Source organism: Phoenix dactylifera, unplaced genomic scaffold (assembly GCF_009389715.1).
Source record: "Phoenix dactylifera cultivar Barhee BC4 unplaced genomic scaffold, palm_55x_up_171113_PBpolish2nd_filt_p 000220F, whole genome shotgun sequence".
Lineage (NCBI taxonomy): Eukaryota > Viridiplantae > Streptophyta > Magnoliopsida > Arecales > Arecaceae > Phoenix > Phoenix dactylifera.
This window is the reverse complement of record NW_024067729.1, coordinates 676,310-689,969: the sequence shown is the minus strand read 5'-3', so window position 1 is coordinate 689,969 and position 13,660 is coordinate 676,310.

Sequence of the window (13,660 nt, the reverse complement as noted above, 5' to 3'; positions counted from 1 at the left end):
GGAGGTTTTAATTTAGGTCTCAATTAGGTTTGTTACATCACATGTAAACCTATCTACCCCGCTCTCATTCACATCACATGCAAACGGCATATCACAGACAGTTATAATCGCAGCAATAATTAAAGCTAAACTTTAAATAGGTGATGATCATGAATTCTAATTAGATCATATTACAAGCACATGCACGTCAATCGATCAACTAATCTTCAACTCTTGAATTGGTTCCAAGCCTCCTTGATTCGATCCTTGATCAACTCTTGATTCCATCGCCATCAACCGCTTAGATCGCCGTTCATCTCATGTACTTTCTTCGACTTGATCGTTGACGTACATCACATCACAGAAATACAACCAGATGTAAAATAAAAATAATAATAAATTACATCCCCTTTTAGGAGGCACGCAGGCCTCTCAAAACATCAAATAAGATGCATGCAAGCATCTGAAAAATTACATGACATTACAGATCACATCGCAGGTCATTACATTTGATACCAAAAGGGTTTGAATCCTATGATCATCACCACATGCAGCAATTATAATTTTCAGATCTGAAATCTAATTGATTATCTCATGACATAGGTTGCTGATCATGCTAATCATGATTCTAAACTTTGTAATCCCGTTAACAATGCGATTAGAATCATCTTTTTATCATATAAAAATCAGCATGCAAAAATCAGCACCCTAGAAAAAATCTGCATGCAGAAAATATTCAGCATGCATAATCATTTAAATTTCAGATCTAATAAGTCTATTAATAATTAATCCTTACCTTAATCTACGATGCCTAGGCTCTGATACCACTGTTAGAAAGCCCCGCCCATGTCACAGAAAATTCAAAAAATTCAGATGCAGCGGAAGAGGCATGCACGGGATCAACCGTTCATCGCATGAACGTTGTTTCAAAAACCGTTCATAGACAGATAAGGATTAAAAACTTTTAGAACCTTTAGGAAGATCAGATCTTCACCTTGTGCGGATAGATGATCACCACAAACTGAAGTTCGTAATTTTGGAAGAAGGTTCGTTTGAAGCCGTTCAAGTGTCCGGCCTCTACGGGTATCCACACGAAGCAGAAACCGATCCAATCACTCTAATCTCCCCGGGGTGCTAGCTCCCTTGCAGAGATATATTTTGATGGCTGATCTCCTCTCTTTCTTTCAACTCTTGAATGTGCTTGAGAGGAGGAAGAAGAAGGATGAAGAAAGGAAGAGGAACGAAGCCCCTGCAGCCTATTTATTTCCCTTGCGTTGGATGAAGCAAAGGAGGAGGGAGGAGGCCGCCAAGCTTTTTCCTTGTTTTTCCTTGCTTGCGGCTGAAACCCAAGGAGAAGGAGGAGGGAACGTACGGCTGAGGAGAAGAGGGTTTCACATAAATTAGGTCAGCCCCCAAAAGCCTCCTTTAAATAACATGTGGAGCTCCTAACTTTTAGGAGCTCCCTTGAAATTATTCCAAGAGGGGCGCCGACCCCTCTTGTTGCCGCACCAAGGAATCAAAGGAGGAGGGGCGTGAGCCCCTCCCTCTTATGTTGCCCTAATCATCATCTAATGAGGATTGGGAGGCCCTAATGTGGTTTAGCCCGAATCCAATTAGGATTTAACCAAATCATGAATCAATTGGGTTCAATCTATACTAGTCCTAATCCAATTAGAACTTGAATGAACCATGACTCAATTGAACTCTTCAATCCTAACCCAATTAGGAGTCATGTTGATTCATTAGATTAATAATTAATTAGAACTTAAGAAAACCTAATCCAATTAGGACTTATTTAATTTTAGTCCTAATCCAATTAGGACTTTAATTTGAATCCGAAGTCCTAATTCGATTAGGACTCTAGGAATCCTACTCCAAGTAGGAATCCAATTTTAATTCAAAACTCCTAATCTAATTAGGATTGTAGGAATCCTACTCCAAGTAGGAATTCCAGTCCTACTCTAATTAGGATTTTCAGTCCTAATCCAATTAGGACTCTAGGAATCCTACTCGAAGTAGGATTTGTGTTTAAGTCCAATTAATTAATTCCATTGTTCCTTCTTCAACTGAATATCAATCGAATTGATTACTTGTGATTCCTAATCACGATTCAACCATCGGATCGGTCAATACTTCTAGTGTGTGTGACCCCATAGGTTCTATTCTGACTGGTAGTGAGATATATTGTGATCTCTATCACAATATCATTGAAAACTCCTTTCAATGGATTGGAACGATTCCAACTCTACTCATTAGGGTTTATCGATAATCCCTGTGAGTCTCACCATCCACCAGTGACACCTAGCAGCATGTAGTGGCTACCCAGTAGAATAGAATGATGAACCTCTAGGTGCAGTTATCATGTGATACAGTCCTTCTATCGTGGATCCCTACAAGACGGAGGTCATAGATAACTCGTCAAACCCCTTCGTCTGTCATATGTCAAGATTTATTCGACTTAAGTTCGAGAGCGGAGAACTCTTTCTCCACTGTGCAATCTGCCCCGACCGAGGTCTTACGAACTCAGTCTTATAAATCACATAGGATCTCTCCTTATCTATCAAGGTCGATAGATTCCTTATAGGTGCATACCCTACTCCTACAGTGAACCTACTGCAGCCAATCTCACTGCATGGACCCATATGGCTAGAGACCATGTATATGTGCAGTCAAACTACAATAACCTCACTGTGAGTAGCCGAAGCATCGCAGGTCATAGGACCAGTCACACTACTGCAACATCAAGCAAGTCACTGACGAGTGGATAGACATCCAAGTGACTTCTTATCTTGGTCACGCTCAGTACCCTTGTTCTTAACAAGCACTTGCACTATTACTTCAGTGTTGCCACACTGTGGACTCGAGTCTCGTCCATCCATAAGGAAAGCAATGTGTGCACTGATCGGATCGATCACCGTCCCTTGTGATGATCCATTGATCAGGAGCATTCAGAAATTAATCACCAATGATGCATGGCTCAAATTCTTAACTCTTAAGAATACACATCATCATCTTATTAATTCTTGGACGATTCATAGACACATAAACAATATGAATAAAAAGATGCCTTTTATTTATTCAATAATAAATAGTCAAGTACAAAATTATGTCCCTAGAATTAATAATGTGTCAGCCAGATTGGCTTCTAGGGCATACATCTAACAAGGTGCATATGGGTTAGCCGAGCCACACTCGGGCCTATATGCGATCTATTGGGTTCTAGTGCCCACTAAAGAATTAGAAGTAATTTTTTGAATTGGAGGTAGAGACTACCAATTTGTATAAAATAGTGAGAGTACCTTTAGACTAAAGTCCAAGTCTATTGAGTTTAGTCAATTCATATACTAATATCCAAATTTTCTTTATGCAGAAATGGCCACTAATTTGTCACTTCGCTCATTGTTGGACAATGACAAGTTGACTGGTCCAAATTTCAATAATTGGCATAGAAAACTGAAAATAGTGCTAGAGCATGAGAGGATCCTTTATGTGATAATGGATCAAACACCTGAGCAGCCCGCTGCTAATGCATCAAGATCGGCCAGAGACACTTATCAGAAGTGGCTCAGTGACCGGATCACTGTTCGATGCATCATTTTGGCAGCAATGAGTGATGAGTTTAGTAGGCGTTTTGAGAATACGTAGCCGGAAGATATCATTCAAGTATTGAATGAATCATTCGGCGTTCCTGATGACGTTGAGAGGCACAAAACTAGTTGTGCCATCTTCAGCGCCCGAATAAAAGATGGAACCTCGGTAACTGATCATGTACTGTACATGATTGAGTTGATCGAGCATCTAAGCTCTCTTGGCTTTTTCCTTCATGATCAATTGGGGAAGAATGCCATACTAAACTCATTGCCTAGATCATACCATCCTTTTCTCACTCATTTTCGTATGACGAAATCTGTAGTGAATTATCACCAATTGTTGGGGTTACTACAGACGTTTGAGAATGATCACCAACTTCTTAAGAAGACGGTGAACTTAGTGGGAGGTTCATCCAAGGGTCGCCCCTTTAAGAAAGAAAAAAAGAAAAATAAAATCCAAAAGAAACACGTGCACCATGCTCAGCCTAGTCAGAAAAAGAATAAAAAGGCTGATCAGAGCAAGGCGGAGTGCTTCTTCTGCAAGAAGCAAGAACATTGGAAGAGGAACTGTCCTCTTTACATTGCATCCCTCGATCCGAACCGGCTTAAAAAAAGTAGGCAATCAGTTGCCAATCAAGGTACTTATATGATAACACCTTGCAATTTTTCTATTTGTGATAATTCAACCTGGGTATTGGATACCGGTAGTCCTTTTAATATTTGCAATTCGTTGCAGGGGCTACAAGTCAGTGAGAGGTTTGAAGAAGGAGAAAGGTTCCTGAATGTTGGAGATGGAAGATCAGTTCCAGTTCTAGCTTTGGGAATTCTTAAACTTGAATTCAGCTCTCATGTAAATATCCTTAGTGATTGTCACTATTGTCCAAGTTTTTTATTGAATGTCATTTCTGTAGGCCTTTTGGCCAAAAATGGTTATGAAATATCAATAAAAAAGGATTATTGCAATATCATTTGGAATGGTGCTGCTGTAATGAATGGAACTCTGAGTAATGATATTTACATTTTGTTACAACCTGTTCATGTAATGTACAAGTCCAATAAGCGCCCTAGAATAGATAATGTCACGGATGTCTACCTTTGGCATCATAGGCTAGGACATATTAACATGAACAGGATGAACAGGTTAAGTAAAGAGGAAATCCTCGATATTAATGATTGTGAATCATTAACAACCTGTGAATCATGCCTTCTTGGTAAAATGACCAAATCACCTTTTACCGGAAAAGGTGAACAAGCCAGTGACTTATTGACCCTTGTACATTCTGATGTATGTGAGCCAATGAGCACAAATGCTAGAGGTGGGTATTCATATTTCATTACGTTTACAGACGACCTTTCTAGGTATGGTTATGTCTATTTAATGAGACATAAATCTGAATCATTTGAAATGTTCAAATTATATCGTAATGAAGTAAAAAAATAAATTGGAAAGAGTATTAAAATTCTTCGATCAGATCGAGGAGGTGAATACCTCACCAAATGAGTTTTTGACATATCTAGAAAAAAATGAGATTCTCTCTCAATGGACTCCTCCTGGTACACCACAGTATAACTGTTGACCCCCTAATGGATTTTGATGAATACAAAACACAAGAGTGTAATTCCCTTTTTATTAATAATTTATTTAAAAATTTCAAGTGTTTAACTAAGAATATTGTTAAGAATTGTCAAGGCATGTTCCCATAATTTTTAAGGATTTTTTGAAGATTTTTTGAGATGAAGAAAACAGATCAGGGGCAGCCGAGACGTCTCCGGTGTGTTCCAGAGACGTCTCTAGCACGTAGAGGAAGAACTGGCACGTCTGGAGACGTCCCCGGCACCTGCTGAGGCGTCTCGCAGGGTCGGAGTCGACTCCCGACTCTGCAAAGTCGACTCTCTCAGAGACGGCAGAAAGGCCGATTTCAAAGGATACGCGCGAGTCGTCTCCGAAGGACGTGGAGTCGTCCCCACGCATAAAGGACTGTGGAGTGATTGATTAAAACCCATTTGATTTTGATGAGCTCAAAGCATTTGAGTATATCCTTTGATTATTAATGAATTCAATTGAGTGTTCAGTGAAAATCCTGTCCAAGTGTCTCAAGACTTGGTTCATAGTATTTGGATAAGTTAAGAAGTCTGCATGAACCAATGTCTGAGACTCGAGTCGACTCCCGAGTATCACGAGTCGACTCCAAGCGTATCAAGTTCACTGGCACGAGCTCGAGTCGACTCCAGATAAGTACGAGTCGACTCCGACTGATAACAGAAAGAAGAACAGAAATCTTCATCTCAGAACCTGTCAACGAGTCGACTCCTGAAGTGCGCGAGTCGACTCCAATGTTCACCGAGTCGACTCCAGGAAAGTAAGAGTCGACTCCAAGCAGTCACAGGCAGAAAAGTCAGAGAGCAGTTTTCGGGTCTGAGATTCGAGTCGACTCCAGTGGAGCGCGAGTCGACTCCGATGGTTGGCAGGTCGACTCCAAAGAAGGTGAGAGTCGACTCTCAGCGGTACACAAAGAAAAAGTTAGAGAGCATTTTATGGACTCTGAGATTCGAGTCGACTCCCGCAATACGCGAGTCGACTCCGAGACTAAGCGACCATCGACAGACAGAAAACCATGTTACTGCCTCTGAGATTCGAGTCGACTCACAGACAGCTTGAGTCGACTCCGAGACAAGCTTCACGTCGAAAGGCAGAAGACCAACTTTCGGAAACTGAGAGCCGAGTCGACTCCAAGGAAGTTCGAGTCGACTCCAAGACTGGATGAGCCAAAAGACAGAGAATCGGGAGTTTGGGCTCTGAGATTCGAGTCGACTCCCAGGACAGTTGAGTCGACTCGAGTGGACAAAATTCAAAATTGGATCCACGGACTTCAGTGGATGAGCCGACTCCAAAATTGCCAGGTCAGCTCCAGAAGTTGGCGAGTCGACTCCGGGTCAAGACGAGTCGACTCCCAGTCGTGACGGCAACTTTAATTCAAATTTGGAACAGTTGCCGAGTCGACTCCGGAAAAGCTTGAGTCGACTCCCGCTACAGCCGAGTCGACTCCTGATCGCGCGAGTCGACTCCAACCCACCAATGGTCACATTGTCAGGCTGCGCAGAGTGTGCAGAACGGGCAGAAAAAGTAGTGTAACGGCTAGTTTCCGTGAGGGTTGGCTTAAATAGCCACAGAAGACTGTAGCAAGGCAGAGAACACACATTCCACTCCAAGCATTCAAGCTTTCAAGCTCTGCAAGTGCTCTTCAACGAAAAAGGGGAAGATCTGCAATAACTGCATCCAACTACTTCTTCCCAACAATCAAAGCTTCCTCCTCCTGCATTCAAGTCGACCACTCTTTCAAGAGGAGACCGGAGTTGCAGAAGCCTTACCTCTTCACCAGCTTAAAAGCGTTTGAGGGCTTCTAAACTCCTCTTTGCTCATACTGTTTTATATCTGCTTTTTGAGAAGCTTGTTTTTCTGTTTTCTTTCTTCTACTTGTATTTACTTGGTTCAATCGGGGGATTGAATCAAGGGGATTGAGGTTGGTTGGTGAGCCGGTTTAAAACCAACGTGTGTAAGGGTTTGATTGTGAGCCCGGGAAAACAATCGGGGTTGGTTCTAGTCGGTGAGCCTGGGAAAACCGACCGAGTTCGTTGTGAGCTCGTAAAACAACAAGTTTGGTTGTGAGCTTGTAAAACAACCGGCTGTAATCCAAGGGGGTTATAGTGAAATTCCCAAGTGTGACTTGGGGAGTGGACGTAGGAGCAAGGGTTAGCTCCGAACCACTATAAAATTTTGTGTTTGTGATTGATTGACTCTTTTCTTCTTCCTCTCACATCACTCACAGCACTTAGCATTAATTAAATAACTTACAATAGTTTTTAATTAATCATCCATAAGTTTTTAAATATCTAAGTTAATTTTAAAACCCAATTCACCCCCCCTCTTGGGTTGTCTATCTGGGCAACAAGTGGTATCAGAGCCAAAAACTCTTCCACTCAAGAGTTAAAAGATCAAAATGACAACCCCATTTGGATCTTCTCACATTGAGGGTCAGTCCACCCAAAGACCCCCTTTCTTCAATGGATCTGACTACTCATACTGGAAGGCTAGGATGAGAATATTCATCCAAGCCCAAGACTATGAGATGTGGTCCATTGTAGTAAATGGGCCATACATCCCATCCATATACGTAGATGGTGTTAAGGTACCTAAACTAGAAATGGACTGGGATGAACATGACATGAGGAAGGCACAATTAAACTCTAAAGCTATGAATGTGTTTTATTGTGCCTTAGACCGTAATGAATTCAATAGGGTCTCTACTTGCAATTCTGCAAAAGAGATTTGGGACAGACTTGAAGTGACCCATGAGGGCACGAATCAAGTGAAAGAGTCCAAAATAAATATTTTGGTTCATAAATATGAACTATTTAAAATGGACTCTAACGAAACAATTACATGCATGTTCACTAGGTTTACTGATATTGTCAATGGCCTAAAAAGCCTTGGCAAGAACTATACTAACAGTGAATGTGTAGGGTTCTAGCATGTCATAATGGGCAGCGGAAGCTAGGGATTTTAAAATTTTCTTAATAAAGTCCCTATGCATGAAACCCTTTTAAGCCTAGATCACCTTAATGATTACAATCAAATAATATAAAATAAATACAGAATTAGTAGAATACCTCAAATGCTAATCCAAAGTGTACAATCTCCACAGGCGTCAAGTGTCCGCCTCCAATGGTGATCACACGAAAACTTGAATCAAGACTTTAGCTCCAAAGACTTTTGATCCTTAATGCAGAATTTTCTAAAGAACTCTAACGGCTTGCTTTCCTTCCTTTCTATTTTTCTTTAGCCTTCTAAATCACTTCTAATCCTTTTGTCCTAATGGAAGACCACCTTGTCTTGGCTTAGGACACACTAGAAGCAATGTTAGAAAGAAAGAAACTAATGTAAGAAAGAAGGGATATGAAGAGAGAGAGTTGGATTGATTTTCGATGATTAGAAAACACCGGGAGCATTCCTATTTATAGATGGCGTGGGGATGCATCACCAAAGGATGCATCCCATCCACACATCCTTCAGATGGGGGCGTGATAAGAGGAGAGAAGCGCCACAAAATAGGGAGAGGCGTATCAAAAGTGGTTAGGATAAGATCAAGCGCTTATGATGTGGCGCTTGATTCCCTAAGCACCTCTTCATGAAAATGCGCCGTACTCTTCCCTTTCTTCACTTCTTCTCACGCAAGAAAAATAGGAACCAACCTTATCCATTCATCAAGGGTTGATGATGATCCAAAGGCCATGAAAGAAGGCGCCATATATCCTTAGGCGTGATGAAGAGAGAAGAGAGAGAATGGATAAGATCAAATAAATGGTTCATCCTTATCCAGTTTAATCTTCACGTATTCTCTCTCTTTCCTTCACTATTTTTCATCTCCACGCCTCCCAATGATATCCATCAGTCATCAATGATCTCCCATCATCCTATGATGAAAATCCAATGGCTCCAATTCATGGTGCCATCCATTTGATCCATCTCTTCATCCAAATGTGATCCAACGGTTCAAAAATGAATGATTATCAAATCTAATCCAATTAGACTCAAACCAAGCCAATTAGGTGCCAACTCTTGGCTAACCCCATATTAGAATATGATCTAATCAAATTAGATCAATTAAGAATCAGATTCGAATCCAATTCGAATCAGATTCGAATCCAGTTCGAATCCGGAGCTAAGGTTTGCAACACCTGCTAGGATGTTTATCTTGCAACATGATCTAATCCAATTAGACCTTGATAATTTTCTTGTGTGTGACCCATTGGGTTCCATACTTAGCCAGCAATAGGTGTGAGTGCGAGTTGACCCAACTTGATTAGAACTCTCTAATCGATTTAAAGTCTAAACTGCGCGAACCCCGAGACTTTAACAATTAGAAATCCTTTCTAATTGGTGATCGAATTAAACTCTTTAATTCGATCAAACCTATAAGACAAGATTGACGTCTAGCAACGTGTCATGTCTACCCGAAAATATGGAATTTGGTGGAAATACCAAAAATACCTTCAGTGGCAAGTTACCAGCAATTCAATCCTTTAATCAAACTGCTATCCCAAATATGTATATGAGTATGAATATATGTCAAACTCAATTTCATATTCATATTTTTCTCAATCTTTTAATGATAATTCAAATAATGAAACATTAGAAACTCTTTCTAATTTCATTCTGCTTTTGATCAAAGGCTTCCTGAATTATCATATGATTAGAATAAATGGATGCTATCTTCTCTTACTAGAAGTGATTAATTCCTTGTTGACCTAGCTCATAATCTTCGTACACCAATCCACCATATCCAGAGACCTCGTACATAACTTATTGTCATGAATGAGTGTAAACCAAAATATAGGTTCCATGTGCACAAGATACCCATGGTGATCTCAGGTCAAAGGATCAGTTGCCACAACTCCCACTAAGAGAATCATCTTTTGACATGTAAGTAAGACTTCATAAGATTTCTCTTTGTAGGTCAATTCAGTGAACTCATTCTTCTAATGAGCACCCATATCTTTGTATTAGTGTCTCCACACAAATGATTGTTGAGATCAATCATCCTCTGCATCGAGGCATACATAAGACATGCCAGTCTTTCCCGGTAATCATTGATCCCCGACTCAATGCTACCAATGACTGGAATATTTAAGATTAGGATTTTAGGATTTTAAGTCTCACTAGTATGATCTCATCATAGTCTTAAAACCATTGCCCTAATCTAAGGAGTTTATCATAAATATAATCAACAGCATATGATAAAACATAATGCCTTTATTCATATTTAAATGTCATGTACATGATTTGGACAAATCAAAAGAAAAACCCTTCGCAATACATATTGCGATTGGCTTGTAGGGCATCTACTCTTTCAATCTCCCACTTGCACTAAAGCCAATCGCTCTTATATTTTATCCCCATACAATCGAGGTGGCGATCGAACTGCTGTTGTGGTAGAGCTTTAGTGAACGGGTCTGCTAGGTTGTTCTTGGTGTCTACTCGTTCAATGACTATGTCTTGTCTCTCGACAATCTCTCGAACAAGATGGAAGCGTCTTAGAATGTGCTTGGATTTGTGATGAGACCTTGGTTCCTTCGCTTGAGCAACAGCTCCAGTGTTATCACAATAAACTGGACTGGTCCAGCAATCTCGGGAACTACTCCTAACTCAGAGATGAACTTCTTCATCCAGACAGCTTCCTTAGCGGCTTCACTTACAGCAATGTATTCTGCCTCAGTAGTTGAGTCAGCTACAGTTTGCTGTTTGGAACTCTTCCAGCTCACTGCACCACCATTTAGGGTAAAGATATACCTGAAGTGGACTTGCTATCATCTGGATCTGATTGAAAACTAGAATCAGAAAATCCTTCTAGTTTCAACTCAGATCCTCCATAAACTAGAAAAAATATCTTTAGTCCTTCTCAAGTACTTAAGAATATTTTTCACAGCTATCCAATGATCCTCTCCTGGATCAGCCTGAAATCTACTTGTTATGCCTAAGGCATAAGCAACATCAGGCCTAGTACATAGCATAGCATACATAATCGATCCTACTGCCGAAGCATAGGGAATAGAATTCATTCTATTCCTCTCTTCAGATGTCTTAGGAGACATCTTCTTAGAGAGACGTATGCCATGACTCATAGGCAAATAACCTCTTTTACTTTCTTCCATGCTGAATCTTTTCAGCACTTATCTATGTACCTAGACTGGGACAAGCCTAGCATCCTTTTAGATCTATCCCTATAGATCTTTATACCAAGTATATAGGATGCTTCTCCCAAGTCTTTCATGAAAAGCTTTTTGACAGCCAAGTCTTGACCGATTGTAACATTGGAATATCATTTCCAATGATCAGTATGTCATCTACATACAATATTAAGAAGACAATGGCACTCCCACTAGTCTTCTTGTACACACATGTTCATCCACATTTTTGATAAAACCAAACTCTTGACTGTTGTATCAAAACGGATGTTCCAACTCCTCGATGCTTGCTTTAATCCATAAATGGATCTCTTAAGCTTGCATACTTGATTTGCTCTCTTACTGAGACAAATCCTTCTGGCTGTGTCATGTAAACCTCTTCCTCAAGATAACCATTAAGGAAGGCGGTTTTGACATCCATCTGCCAGATTTCATAATCATAGTATGCAGCTATTGCAAGCAAAATCCGAATAGATTTGAGCATAGCTACTGGCGAAAAAGTTTCATCATAGTCAATTCCCTTGCTTTTGCCTGAAACCTTTTGCCACCAATCTAGCCTTGTAGGTTTCTACTTGGCCATCTGCTCCAATCTTTTTCTTTATAGACCCATTTGCAACCTATAGGGTTTACACCCTCTGGTGCATCAACCAAAGTCCATACTTGGTTGGTATACATAGAATCTATTTCGGATTTCATGGCTTCTAGCCATTTGTCAGAGTCATTACTCATGACAGCTTCCGAATAGGTCAGAGGATCATTATTCTGAACAATGTGGGCTTCATCATTTTCAATGATGAACCCATACCTCTCAGGTGCTCTTCGCACTCTATCTGACCTTCGGAGAGGAGATGTGTGTTGTGGTTGTACCTCATCAATGGGTACATCTGGTTGAAGAATTTCTTGTGTTTCTATTTGTAGGTCTTGAACTTCTTCAGTTCAATTTTCTATCCTTGCCCTTTTCTAAGATAAACTCTTTTTCTAAGAAAATGGCATGCCTACCTACAAAAACTTTTTGTTCGGTAGGATGATAGAAGATGTATCCTATACTATCTTTAGGATAACCTACAAAAATACATTTATCTGATCTAGCACTTAGCTTGTGTCCAAAATTTCTTTTGACATAAGCTTGACAACCCCATATCTTAAGATACTTAAGATTAGGCTTCTTTCCTCTCCATATCTCATATGGAGTGCTAGGTACAGACTTAGAAGGTACCCTGTTTAATATTAGTGCAGCGGTCTCTAGGGCAAAACCCCAGAAGGAAATAGGAAGATCAGTAAAGCACATCATGGACCTTACCATATCTAATAGAGTACGATTCCTCCGTTCAGCTACACCATTTAATTGTGGCGTATACGGAGGTGTCCATTCAGAGAGAATGCCCTTTTCTTTAAGATGATTTAAAAAACTCACTAGAAAGGTATTCACCTCCTCGATCAGATCGAAGGATTTTAATACACTTTCCGGTTTGTTTTTCAACCATACTTTGATACTCTTTAAACTTATCAAAAGCTTCGGATTTATGTTTCATAAGATACACATATCCGAATCTTGATAAATCATCAGTGAATGTGATGAAGTAAGAGTATCCACCTCTAGCTGGAGTTGTCATAGGACCACATACATCTGTGTGTATAAGTCCTAATAACTCACTTGCCCTTTCTCCATGTCCAGTGAATGGAGACTTAGTCATTTTACCCATAAGACAAGATTCACAAGTTCCTAATGATTCATAATCATAAGGATCAAAGAACTCTTCTTTGTATAACTTGTTGATTCTTGATTCACTTATGTGACCAAGTCGGCAATGCCAAAGAAGGGTGTTATTTACTTCCTCTCTCTTTCTTTTATTGCTTTTATTAATATGAAAGACATTGTCATTAAGTAATAAAACAAGAAGACCATTTTCCATAATGCCATTGCAAAGATGCTTATTAGAAAAATAAATAGAGCAACCATTTGCCCTTTCCATTAATTTCAAATCCTTTCTTTAACAACAAAGGAATGGAAATTACATTTCTAATAATTTTGGGCATATAATAACAATCTTCTAATTGTAGGAGCTCTCCCGAAGGTAACTCCAAGTTGTAGGTTCCAACAGCTTCAGCCTGGATGGACTCTCCTCCAGCGCCATACAGCTCGAAGTCACCTTTCTTCAAAATTTTAATTTTCTGTAGTCCATGCAAGATTTGCAAATGTGAAAACCACAGCCGGTATCCAATACCCATGAATTTGAATTTGAAGAACTTAATGACAAGTTGGCATGTAACATAAACATACCTTTTTGATGCAACTCTTGCATCGGTCTTCATACTTGCAAGAAAACTCTTGCAATTCCTTTCCAGTG